We start from the raw sequence: 12314 nt of genomic DNA on the forward strand, positions 1-12314 counted from the left end.
ATCTTTTGCTTTGTTCCTAATATTCCATTTCTATTGTCCTTCAGGTCTGGCAGGAAAAAAAAAAGGAGGAGAAAATGCTTCCAATGACATCAAATCACAATGTTAAAGAAATAGAACGAGGGCCGCCTGAAATACTTACTTTTATTATCTCATAATTAATTTTCATCTGAATCCTCAACCCCCCCTCAAAAAAATCTAAACAAACAAAAAAAAAGTTTTTGTTACTACTTGATTTTAATGAAAAGAAGGTAATTAAAGAAAATAATTTTGTAGGATATAATCCCATAAAGGGATCAACTCAATTCTGCTAGGAATAGGAACATGTCTAGGCATAGCAAGTTACATTAGTACTGCTAAAATATTACCCCAGAGGGAGATTCCTGGTCTTCAATACCCAGTGGTACATAGCAATTCCTGTTCTCATTCCTCAGCCAACAGCTGTATCTGCCTGAGGGAGACAGCTATGATCTCATTGCACAGCTTGTGGTCTGGACTTACATGTGGTGCTCTTGCTTCAGTAAGAGATGTTTTAGCTTGCTTTTGCTTTTTTGTTTTGTTGAGCTTTTTTCTTTTTTTCATTCAGTTTTGGTTTGGGTTTTTTGTCCAGTTCACAATGTCTGAAACTGTGTGTGGCCCTATCAAGGGTACTATTTTAAACCCTTGAAGCTTAGGAGTTCTACATATCTTTCCTGACATAAGGCATGAAGGTGCACGGCATGAAAGGCACAACATATGCTCAAATTCTGAAGGATGGAGGACTTCATGTTTAGGCTGCCATACATCATGGGATCATGTTCAAAATTGGGATTTCTCCATGAACAGAAGTCTTCCCAGAACAGCTCCTGCATGAAGTGGAACTCCCAAAAAAAGTCTATGCACAGACTCAGCCACCTGAGGTGCACATGTCCTGGGAACCTGGAAATTAAACTGGAAGCCAATTTATTTTTTAATTTTAGAAGTACACATGGACAAGTAGTTCAGCTATTACAGCTTTATAAAAGTTAATATGATTCTAGTAATCAGCAGTTCCTCAAGGTCTAGAGCCTGCTGAAACTATCCTGAAACTGATATAGATGGAAAGTTCTTTAGAGTTTCCCAACTGCTAATTTATTGATATCTTAGTAAAAACAGAGATGACTAAAATAAGGCATAATGAATCAATGTGTATTTCCTACTGAGATACTATAGAAAAAGGTTTAAACGGAAATATAAGAAAAAAATTGAACTAGTCAATTATTTTTTCACTTCTAATTAGCGTGATCATTATTCTATATTGGGCAGGAGAAGAAAAGCTTTAAATGAAATTTATACAGATAGATAAGAAAATTTAATGAAAATTAGATTAAAAGAGTAACACATTCTAAAACACATTCTATTATTGAAAATAAACTTAAGCATTGCCCTGTGTGAATATAACTCAGACCTCAAAGAACATAAACTGGGACTGAAGGTCCCATTTCTTTTGACTCTGGATTTTCAATATTTTAATCCTTGTTCAACACTCTCCTACCCCTGACTTATTTGGAAAACAAATTTTATATTTAGCATTAATATTTCTGAAGTAACAAAAATCCTGAAGATCTAGAATTGACTCTTTTTTCAAAGTGATGAGTAACTCAATATCTAACCCCATACCTGACTGCTCCCATGATCTAGACATTTTGCCTTATGTACTGCTTGATCTCTTATATGCACACAGACGACTGAGGAGACAATATGTTTTCACAATTTAACACATTTGGTATTTTAAGGGACTTTGAGAAATTTGCAGGTGTCCGGAAAATTTCAAGCATTTAGACTTCTAAAACATGAAATCAGCATTAACCCAGTAACAGTCATTGTGTCCAGATGTGTAGAAATGCATGTGCACCAGCATTGGAGAACCAGTGGAGAATGTGACTTCTAATTCAAAACTACAATAAAAAGTGGGGGGAAAAAAAAAAAAGTGGAAGGAAAAAAAATTGCACGTATTTTTGATGTTTCTTTTTATACAAGCTGCATGGTCACTTTCCACAGGTAAGCACAGAAAGACTGTGATAATGGCACTTGGGTTGCTCCTGTTGAGCCTTTTTTTATGAGTATTTATCAACTTGCAGTCAAGTTGATTTATTGAAATCACTTTATGTAACCACTCAGCAGGGATTTGGGCAGGATATCCTGGCTTGAATGGGGATAGCCACTCTCTTGGGCTTGATATGGGGCCTTTAAAGTAAGTACTTTCTTGATGTAGAGTTCTCATGTTTCAGGCTAAGAAAGTGTTTCCTTGGCCAGATGTCAAATTAGACTCTAAGCAATTTAAATTTCAGTGCTCAGCTTTTTTCTAGATGTAGAAGAAGACATGCTCTTACTGATACCCTCCAGTAACTGGAATAGTATGAAGCCAGGACATAGTTTGCTGATAAGGAAGAAAGACCCTTGTAATGTGCATTTCCCTTCAATACACATATTCATGTATTCAGTGTAGGTATTCATGCAAGAGGTTGAAACCCTCAGATGATTGGTTTCTGCTTATCCATTACCTATCTCAAAAAAGCCTAGAAGCTTTCATTCATTTTGTGGGCAGGAGCATAACTATGGGTGGTGAGTTGGACTTGAAAGTTAAAGGAGCTTCAGTTAATTGCACTAGCACTGGGCATTGGAAGGAGACAGAAAATCAAGATCAGCTGGTGCAAGATTCTGGTCCCTATCTGTAAAAAAGTGTGAAATCTTTGTACCTGAGAATCCTCTCTGTTAACAGTCATTAGAGAAGGAAGTAAAACAGGTTTCTCTATTCAAGTGTAAATTTCTCAACTACTAAATTAGGTATTCTTTTACCTCTTCTTTCTTAAAATTGCACCATGAACCTTGAACGGAAAGGCTTGAGAGCCCCATTCTTTACTGAATAGATACTCTCCGTAGAGGATACAAGTACAGATCCTTATCTGTTTAGACAGAGGAAAGAACTACAGTCAGTGTTTACAACATTCTGGATGAGTGCTTTTATCCTCCAAAAAGAGACCTCTCATTTTGAAAGAAAGCTGGACTCTATCTCTTGCTGAAGGAAGTCAAGATTCCAGAATAGAAATGTGGTTTCTAAATCCTCACATCACATCCTCTAACACATCCCAAAGTGAGGCACTCCTATCATCAAGGAAAGAAAGAATTAATTTAAGCCAAATCCTTCTCCACAGAGGTTGTGCACAGCAGGCTGTGTGTTGGGATGTATTTTAATATCTGCAGTTGTTTCTCAGGCAGGTACACCTATCACAGGTTGTAATGGGAATATTAATTAAGAAATAATTACAAACAAGCAAGCAAACAAAAGCAAACCTGCAACAACATCCACAACAACAAAAATATTTGACAGAGACTGCAGAGGAGAAAAGTCACACTAATATTACGTAATATCTAGGGAGTCAGGTGTCTGCTTTGGGAATATGGATTTCATAACTGCAGCCAGTTAGAATTGTCAGTATTTTGCTTGTTAAGGTGAATTAAACCTACTTTATATACTAAACCACAAGTCTCACATAGATTTTGCTTCTATGCACTTACTATATTTTAAATGGCTTAATGGGTTTTGAGTTACTTAGACCTTATTATATGTTGGTAACTTCTTTCAAAAACTTTGTATCCCAGTTTCTAAAAACCATTCGAAAACCTTCCAGTAAATGGAATAAATAATGGAAGTCAGGAAGCTTTAATGTGTACCTAAAATTAAGATGCTAAATCTGTACTATGCTGCCCTGTACTAGGGTGGTTAAACAGCTTGATTTTTAAAGTACTGGAACCTCAGAATTATTTTGGCTATCAACAGAATGATCATGTGTTTTCTTCTGGGCAAAAGTAAACTTCTGCAAATAACCGCACCATGTCTTTGCTGTAAACAGTACTATACTGCCTGTTGAGAAGCATATGTTCAACACAGAGCAGAGTTCTATTAATCCAGAACCAATGTCAAAGATCTGGCTGCTTCCCAGAATTAACTGACAGCATTGTCTGGGCTCTGTGCATTTCATACAGTCTCTCCACAGTCTAAGGAATTTGTGATTTGAAGTGATTTGAGAGAAGGAGCTACTATAAATCTCAAAGGGGGAAAAAAATGATTGCACACATCTGGTAAAACACCTTTTCTAAATTTTATTTTAATGAAGAGGCACAGAAAGATATGAAATGTTGACATTTAAGTTAACTTGCAAGTTTTTTGGCATGAGCCACTGTCAGCTGAAATGATTTCTACTGATGTAGCTGTCTGCAGCTAGGTGTATCTTTCCATTTTGCAGGTATCATCTTTTCTATTTATTTTGTTTAATTGTATCTTGCAGGACATGGCAGTCACAGTTTTTCCTACTGTAAATATTTTTGGAAAATACATAAACATTAGATTAACATATAGGAGGCAGATTTTATTTTTCTGGATGTTTTTCACATTTTTTCCCTTTATACACTACAGTTTCATAGTCAGAGCTCTTCTTTCCCAGACAAGCAGCTGATGTCTTTCACAAAGGCAAACAACATGTCTTCAGCTTTCTAATGAGGGACTTTGGCTCCTATCGCAGTTTACAAATATTCATTGATAGTAAACTGTAGGCTAAAGGAAAACGTAAACCTTTTACATTCTGTTGCTGTCGATCATTTGGAACCATTATATTGTAAGACTTTTAATCTTACGGTTTTATTTACCCTGATATATTAAAATCTAGCATAAATGGGATCTAAGGGCATTTTTTAATGCCAGTTTTTCTACAGGAAAAATTTGTTTCAGGAAACAAATGATTCTTCATTCCGATCTCTAAAATAATGACCTAGTGAAAACCTTTGACAAGACAGATCTTCAAGGGCAAACAAGATATTCTGTTGTGATAATACTTAGAACTTAATTGAAGCTAGAGACAGCTCCTCTGGTTAGGAAGAAACCCTTTAGGCTATAAAAATACTATCTAAAGACTTGTGAGAAATTCAGTGTATCTAATAGATTTGATACAATAAGGGGTTTCACTATGTCATGGTTTAACCCCATTAAGTACCATATAGACATGGACTCATTCACTGGTGGAATGGGGAGGAGAATCTGAGAAAGGTAAAATCCAGGGCTTGAGATAAGAACATTTTAATAACTGAAATAAAGTAAGATATAACATTGATATTACTCCTACTAATAGAAATGTAATTAAAATTGACATAACAAAAAGAGAGAGAGAAATAAAACTAAAGTTAAAAAAAACAAACCCAAAAAAAAGTGATGCACAATACCATTGCTTATCCAGTCACTGTCTGATGGCCAGTCTGTCCCTGAGCAGCAATCAGTGGCTCTTGGCCATCTGCCCCACTTTAAACACTGAGCATGACATTCAGTAGTGTGGAATACCCCTTTGGCCAATTTGGATCAGCTGTCCTGGCCATGCTCCCTCTTGGCTTCTTGTGCACTTCTTCACTGACAGCACGTGGCACTGAAAAATACTTGATTAAGTGCGAGCACTACTTAGTAACAACCATTACATCAGTGTGTTATCAACATTATTCTCATACTGAATCCAAAACACAGCACAAGTTACTAAGAGGAAAATTAACTCTATTCCAGCCAAAACCAAATGAGATTTTTTTCACCTAAAGATGTTCTGCTTGGCTTTTTGTTGTGATGTGAATGGTTGAAATGTGTTATAACCTTTCTCTAACCTGCATTTATCCCAAACATTGTGGCTGGTATGAAAATAATAAAGAAGGATACCCACTTTAGACAGGACTATGTTGCCAACCAATATTGCTGCAGCAGCACATCATCCTAGGAAGTGCCAGGAGGTATGGAACAATGCTGTGAAAGAATCAGCTTAATGCCCGTGGCTTAAGCAGGATCCTTTCCTCTTGTGACAGTATCTGGAGTAATGTAGTCAGTCATGTATCTTATATGATAAAAGCCTGTGCTATAAGTGTAAGGCTTATATCCTTAAAGAATATGATGGAGATTTTTCTGATCATATTTTCTTTCTTAGAAGGTAATAAATTGAACTATATTTATACCAGAGAATAATATTTACATCAGAACTGGCTCCCAGAGTCAGGAACAGCCAGGTGTTTCGAAAGTTCCACAACTCCCTTAGGTTCTGCCTTCCAGGAGGCAGAAACAGCAATGGGCTGCTCTGAGTGACTCAGAGGGATTTTGTTAGGGCAGAGATTCCTCCACCATTCCTTCCAGTGTGATGGAAGCCGTAGTAACCTCTGTCTCTGGGGAGGCTTATTAGCAGATGTAGAACAGGCCATTTGACTCTTTGCATAGTACTTCTTCCTTAACAGAGATTTTCCCTTCTGTGGGGAAAAGACAGATGGGAAAGATTCCTGTGGGTTTATGTCAGCTCATGATGCAACACTTGGATTCCTCTAACTCAGGCTGGAAGCACTCGAAATTCAGAAGTATTGGATATCATATTCTTTACACTGACTGAATAAGCCTTTTTAGGGGCAAGCACGATATGAACTTTCTATTGTCATCATTCTGTAGGATTTTTTTTTATTGGAACCCATGAATTACTAGAGTATCTAAGATGGGATGTAAATATAGACTGAAGGGAGACTGCAGAAGCAAACATCAAACTGCATTTCCTATCTCTAACTACAAATATAAAGTAACATTCTTTCAACCTGCTTTTTGTGGGTTTCTGTTTGGTTGTTTGTTTGTTTAGTTTTTTGTTTTATTTTTTTAAAAACTAATGTAGATGTACATAGGCCATAACACCTAAGAGACAAAGCAGTGGGATGAAAAATACTGAATTCCATTGTTTAGATTTCAAAAACTTATTTGACCATAATTTGAAAAGTTATCAGTGCTGACTGTTGTTTCCGTTCATTTGATTTTTAGGAAGAGCTTTGCGGAAAGAATTTAATTGTAACAGGACCTGTTAAGTAACAAAGATATATTGAACTATATGTGTACATTAAAATATCATAAAACCCTAAATATAATTCCTTGTAAAATCTGGATTCAGCATACAACTGGATATCTATAGACACAAGATAAAAACTGAGCAGAAAGTACTGAAGAATTGGAAAGAAATGTGTCTGGTCTTCAGCCCAGAAACTAATCATAGTTGAATATATAACTTCTCCAAATATATTCTAAAAACTTGGGCAAGTCTGAGAAAATTAAAATAGTAATATTTGGCTTTTAGAAGACTCATCATCAGGCTCAACATGTAAAATATTCTAACAATAGCAATTTTATGACTGAAACAGTAAATAGATACTTAATTCTCATGTATTATGGGATAACAGAATTTTTTTTATAAAACCAACAAAACAGAGAAAACTAGATGAGGTTCTGTTTGTGTAGTTCCACTAGCATATGTACCAACCACTGACAAAGGGCAGCAAGGAAATGATAATGATATGTTTGTACTGAAGGCTTCCTCTGTTTGGATCTGGATGGCATCAAAGGAAAATATTTGACAGCTTCCCTTAGCTTGTCAGACCATAATAGCAGCTTACAGAAACAAAGCTCTTGCCTGCAAAGAGACTTGGAATCACAGAAGAGAAAGCCTCTGTCTAAAACAGAGGTGAAGAAAACCTAGCAAAGGTGTGAGACTCCACAATATTTTAATGCATTGTTTGAATTTCAAGCTTCATTATTACTGTCTCTGAAGCCAAAATAGTTCAGACTCTGAGGAGATGTGAGCTCTGTCAACCCATTTTTAAAAACATCTTCTGATTGATATGAAGGAAGCTTATTTCACATTCATGGAAAGCCTTTTAAAAAACACAAAAGAAAACAAATAAAGAGAATAAGCATGTGTTTGAGCACTGTCGTAAACCCTAACACTGACTACAGTCAAGGGACATTGCCCACTTTCCACCGTTGTTCACATATTATTCTTTTTGCTCAGATCATCGCCTCTGATCAATTATTAAAACATTAGTTAATTTTTAAACAATAGTTAATCAAATATTAAGTATCTGGACATTTTTGAGCCCATTGTTGTCAGCTGAATCTACATATAAATCTAAATATCATTGAATCTTCTTACTGAACAGGAATGGCTACTGACAAGTCTGCCTTAGGGAACAGTACCTGGCCCAGAGATTCCCAAATCATGACCACCACAGGGTCAGTGAAGACAGACAGCTCAGTTATAAAGCTGAAAAAGCCTTGTTTAAATGGCCAAATGATGAACCAAATAAATGCTGCCTTACAAATCCCATCATCTTGCTTCCCCTCCAAGTTTCCACTTTTGCAGCTACCACAGGAAACTCAGAAATCCCTGCTGTCATGATGAAGATGTAGCCTCAAAAACATGTCAGAAGGGGGAAAGACAGGTTCTGAGCCTGTCCTGAGCCACAAATAACTACTCAGGAAAGCAATTACATAGATTTAGCTCCAAAAATGAATGGGAAATTAGTACAGTCTCTGGAAAGTGAGACTGTAAAGCTCCATGTAATAATTAAGAATTATGTAAGATTAAAATTAAAGCATCAAAACATTATGAAATGGTGGTCCTAAGATGCAATGTCATATTGAGTTTTGTATCTGCAAATGAATTTAGGTTTTGTACTATCATCATGTTAAAATAAACAAACAAACAAAATATAGTTGTTTTCATTCATCAAGGAAACATCAAGTCTCTTGTTCCTACTTACCATCAAATAGGATCCAAAAACTAAATAATTTCAACAAAAGTTTATGATGACTAAACTTTTGGAAAAATAATCATGTTAGCTTTTTACCTAAGAAAGCGGAAATTATAAATTGCCAAGATCAGTTGGTGTGAGTAGTCTCTCTGACAGATGTTTATCAGATTGGTAATTTTGTGACAATGAATGCTGCTTTGCCTTCCTTTCCATTTGCTATAACTTCCTGATAGTGGACTTTATGACCCCAGAGCTCTCAGTAAAGGCTGCAGTTTGATATGCATGCATTCAATCAAGAAAACTATAATTGATTTTCATATTACAGGATGTGTTTGCAAGATAGCCAACTGGAAAAAAAGGTAATTTGGAGAAATATGTTGATGGATTTTTCCTTGTTTGTTTTCACAGGTGACTTAATTTTGTTAATCAGTTTATGAATTTTAGCATTTTGATTTCTACATATATAAAAGGACAAGATGGTTTGCTGCAAAAAAATCAAGAGTAGATTTTGATTTTTTTTCCCACTTTTTCTCCGAGTGAGCAGGAAGAAAAAAGTTGTGCAGTCTTCTTCATGTGACAACAAAAAGGAGTTTAAAAATATATCTATGTAATTGCTTTCCCACCATTTAAAATACTTGCTTTCAGAAGAAATAGCATTTATAAAGAGACAGTATATATTTTGCTTTGGATAAATACTCCATAATAAAAACATAAGAAAGAGGGGGTTGTTGTTATTGCAATTAATTTTTATTTAAGTGACTTATCAGTAATGACCTTGACTCTGGATCATTTATTAGAAAATAAACAAATAGATGGAATAAATGACTTGTGGAAAAGACTTGGGCTATGAACTCTCCCAGATGGTCATTAATCCCCCAGAAATGCTACAGACCCTGATCATTAAGACTTAATTAATGTATTAATACAGTGTCTAAATGCTGAACTATGTTTTCTTTTTGTATAATTAACCTTTTGGAAATATTTTACTAATGAAGAAGGGCAAAATAAGTTTGCCAGGGAGATGCCACATTTTTTTTTTATTCACAGCAAAGACAAATAAATTATGGAAAGCTCTTCATATGTTTGTACACTTCACACTTCTGAGAGCTGTTGACTATTGGAAATGAAGGGCAAGGGCATGATTAGAAAGTCTCATTATGCACTGGTTCAATACTTTGGTGCTATTCTTCATGAATGTGTTTAGCACTCAGACACAGCACACTATGAATTCTCAGCAGGGCAGGCAAAATTGAATTTTGCTGTTCTGCCACAGGGAAGCTAAAGGGCAGAGGAAAAGGGCAAAGCTGAGATGATTGATCTGGGAAAAGATCCTTGGAGCCAGGCTTCCTTTTCCTGTAGCTACTTGGGATGGATTTCTAGGGATGCTGTCATGGATATTGCCAATGGTTGTCATACATATGAGTGGGGAATACTCCTACTGGTTTGGTCACCTTACTACCTACAGTGAGTGCTCCTGACATGCCAGGAGACCTGTTTCCTCAATGGGAACAGCAGCAGCAAGGCTGCTTTTCCAGAGTTCTTAAGGACACTGAGATATACAGTCAACAAGAACTGTCATAAACATTAATTTCGTATCAGCATTGCCAACATGATATAGTGCTAGTGGTCATAGTTTAAATTTGTTTGGAAGATAAACCTGATCTTGCAATTTCTAAAGCTGATTAAGGGTTGTAGACATTCATCTTCAGTTAGGGAGTTCCTGATTTCCCTGCTAGCAAGATTTTGAAAATGTTATGTTTATATCTGGCTCATAACCAATTAAGTTGTATTACACAATGGATGGCCAAAGACACTTCATTTCTAGATGCCTACAAACATTTATTATTCTTAAGGAATATGGTACAAAATCTTAGTATTTTAAAAGTGTGTGTGTGGGGAGATTCTATATATTTCTAGGTATTCTCACAGCTTTCAGATGAATAACTAGATTGCATTTTGAGGATCCATATGCCTCTCAAAGTATAAATATGCAATCTTTAAAAATAAATATGATGCACTATTTTGACAAAAATTATTCCAATTTTAACAACTATTACATACTAAGTAAAAGCTTCTCCCTTCTTGTTTTAAAATCAATCAATCAACCAATCAATCAACCACAGCTTGAGATATAAATTCTCAGTTATGAATTAGCTAGGACAAAAATGTCCCACCAAAAAAAGGTTTGCCAAGTAGTTCCCAAATTGTTAAAAAGTTGGGGTTTTTTGCTATGAAAAGCATTGATAAACAGTTTAATTTATGCTTATCATCTTCCTTTCACTTAGGACTATAAATTCAATAAAAAATTCTGAAAATGTTGCTTTGTGAGATTTGTATTTACATTGGAACAAGGGACAAAATATTCAGCTAGGTTAATGGAAGAGACAGAAGAAAGATAATTAAATGTTTACTTTTGCCTTTATCTGATGTATCATGCAATTTTCTGCCTTATCTTCCCGGTTAACTAAATAATTTATTAAATACATTCCTTTTATTTGCACCTATAGGAGCAAAAATTAGATAGGAACTTGATAATGCATAACAAGTACATTAGAACATGTTATTGTCACTAACACATATAACCTTCACAGTAGTCTGAAATAAATTACTTATTCTACCCTCAGATGTTGTGAGGTAGAAAGTAATCACTTTACAATGAGCAAAAGTTGGTCTGTAACTGATTGGGAAAATTTTGGGGTTTTTGTTTGGTTGGGTTTTTTTGTTTGTTTTCTTGTTTGGGTTTTTTGATTGTTTTTGGGGGTTTTTTTGCCTTTTTTGTTTATTTTGTTTGTTTGTTTTTGTTTTCCTTTTGAAAGAAAATGAGATTTTCTTTCTTGCAATGACTTTCCTGTAAATTTGCATTTTGTCTGTAGACAAGATTTTATTTTCTTTCATCCACATTTTGAAAAGCAAAAAAAGCCAAGCGAGAATCAATCAGGTCCCACCTTTATCCCTATAGCTATTGGAGCTGGAAGACCCTAAAATAATATGCAATTTAATCTGTGAAAAAAGAATAGTGGAGAAAAGTTAAAATTAATTCATTACACAAAAACAGTTACATGTCCATTGAACTTAATTGTTGTGAGGTTACAGTTTCTATTAAACTCCACACTTTTTCATAATCATTGACCTTAAACCTCAGCACTGAAACGTGTCTATGGCAGGTGTTTGCCTCAGGCTGAGTATTTTTGGGGAATTTTAAGCTAAAATAGCACATTTTCTTAAAATGTGCTATTTTATTAGCATCTTAAAAAGTTGATGCTAAAATAGTCCATTACAAAACTCTAACATTTCCCTGCTTTTGAGCAAAGAAAAGGAACTCACCAGGGCTGAGACTGCACTCTGTCTAGTATGAAGAGTGTGTCATTACACATGGGAATTAAAAGGTTGGACCAAGCTTACAGGGGTCAGGGGAAACACAAGAGCAAAAGAACAACTGTCAAAAAATGGATTTTTCAGATATTAATTTGAGACTGCATAGCACTTAGCTTCTGTAGTAGGAGGAGGGAAAGCAGAAGTTTGTCTGGAATGCCAAATAAAAATCAAGACTACAAACAGTGAGCTTCTGTCATCTGCTTAACCTGCACTTCCCCCTGCCGATGTCCTGCTGAGGAGGAGGAAGTGAAATGGAAATAAGTGAATAGCCTGGAGGGAAAGAGGGAAAGTGGGAGAGTGAAAGGTCAAGAAACAAAAAGCAGATGTTATGATGTTGGAAAATA

General features: G+C 35.6%; 1 long non-coding RNA gene across 2 annotated transcripts in view; it reads right to left on the reverse strand.

The window, feature by feature from the left end:
* Positions 1 to 6971, reverse strand: part of LOC146441814 (uncharacterized) — a 28834-nt gene extending 21863 nt beyond the window's left edge. The window contains exons 1-2 of one of the 2 annotated variants that reach the window (XR_014850054.1): positions 5233 to 6971; positions 2999 to 3120 (exon numbers count right to left, since the gene is read on the reverse strand). This is a non-coding gene — a long non-coding RNA (uncharacterized LOC146441814). Of the gene's footprint in view, positions 1 to 2998 lie in introns of both variants that reach the window. The other variant, XR_014850053.1, reaches the window with a different exon arrangement.
* Between the last annotated feature and the right edge of the window lie 5343 nt (positions 6972 to 12314).

This window comes from Lichenostomus cassidix, chromosome 2 (assembly GCF_008360975.1).
Source record: "Lichenostomus cassidix isolate B80296 chromosome 2, HeHo_3.0, whole genome shotgun sequence".
Taxonomy (NCBI): domain Eukaryota; kingdom Metazoa; phylum Chordata; class Aves; order Passeriformes; family Meliphagidae; genus Lichenostomus; species Lichenostomus cassidix.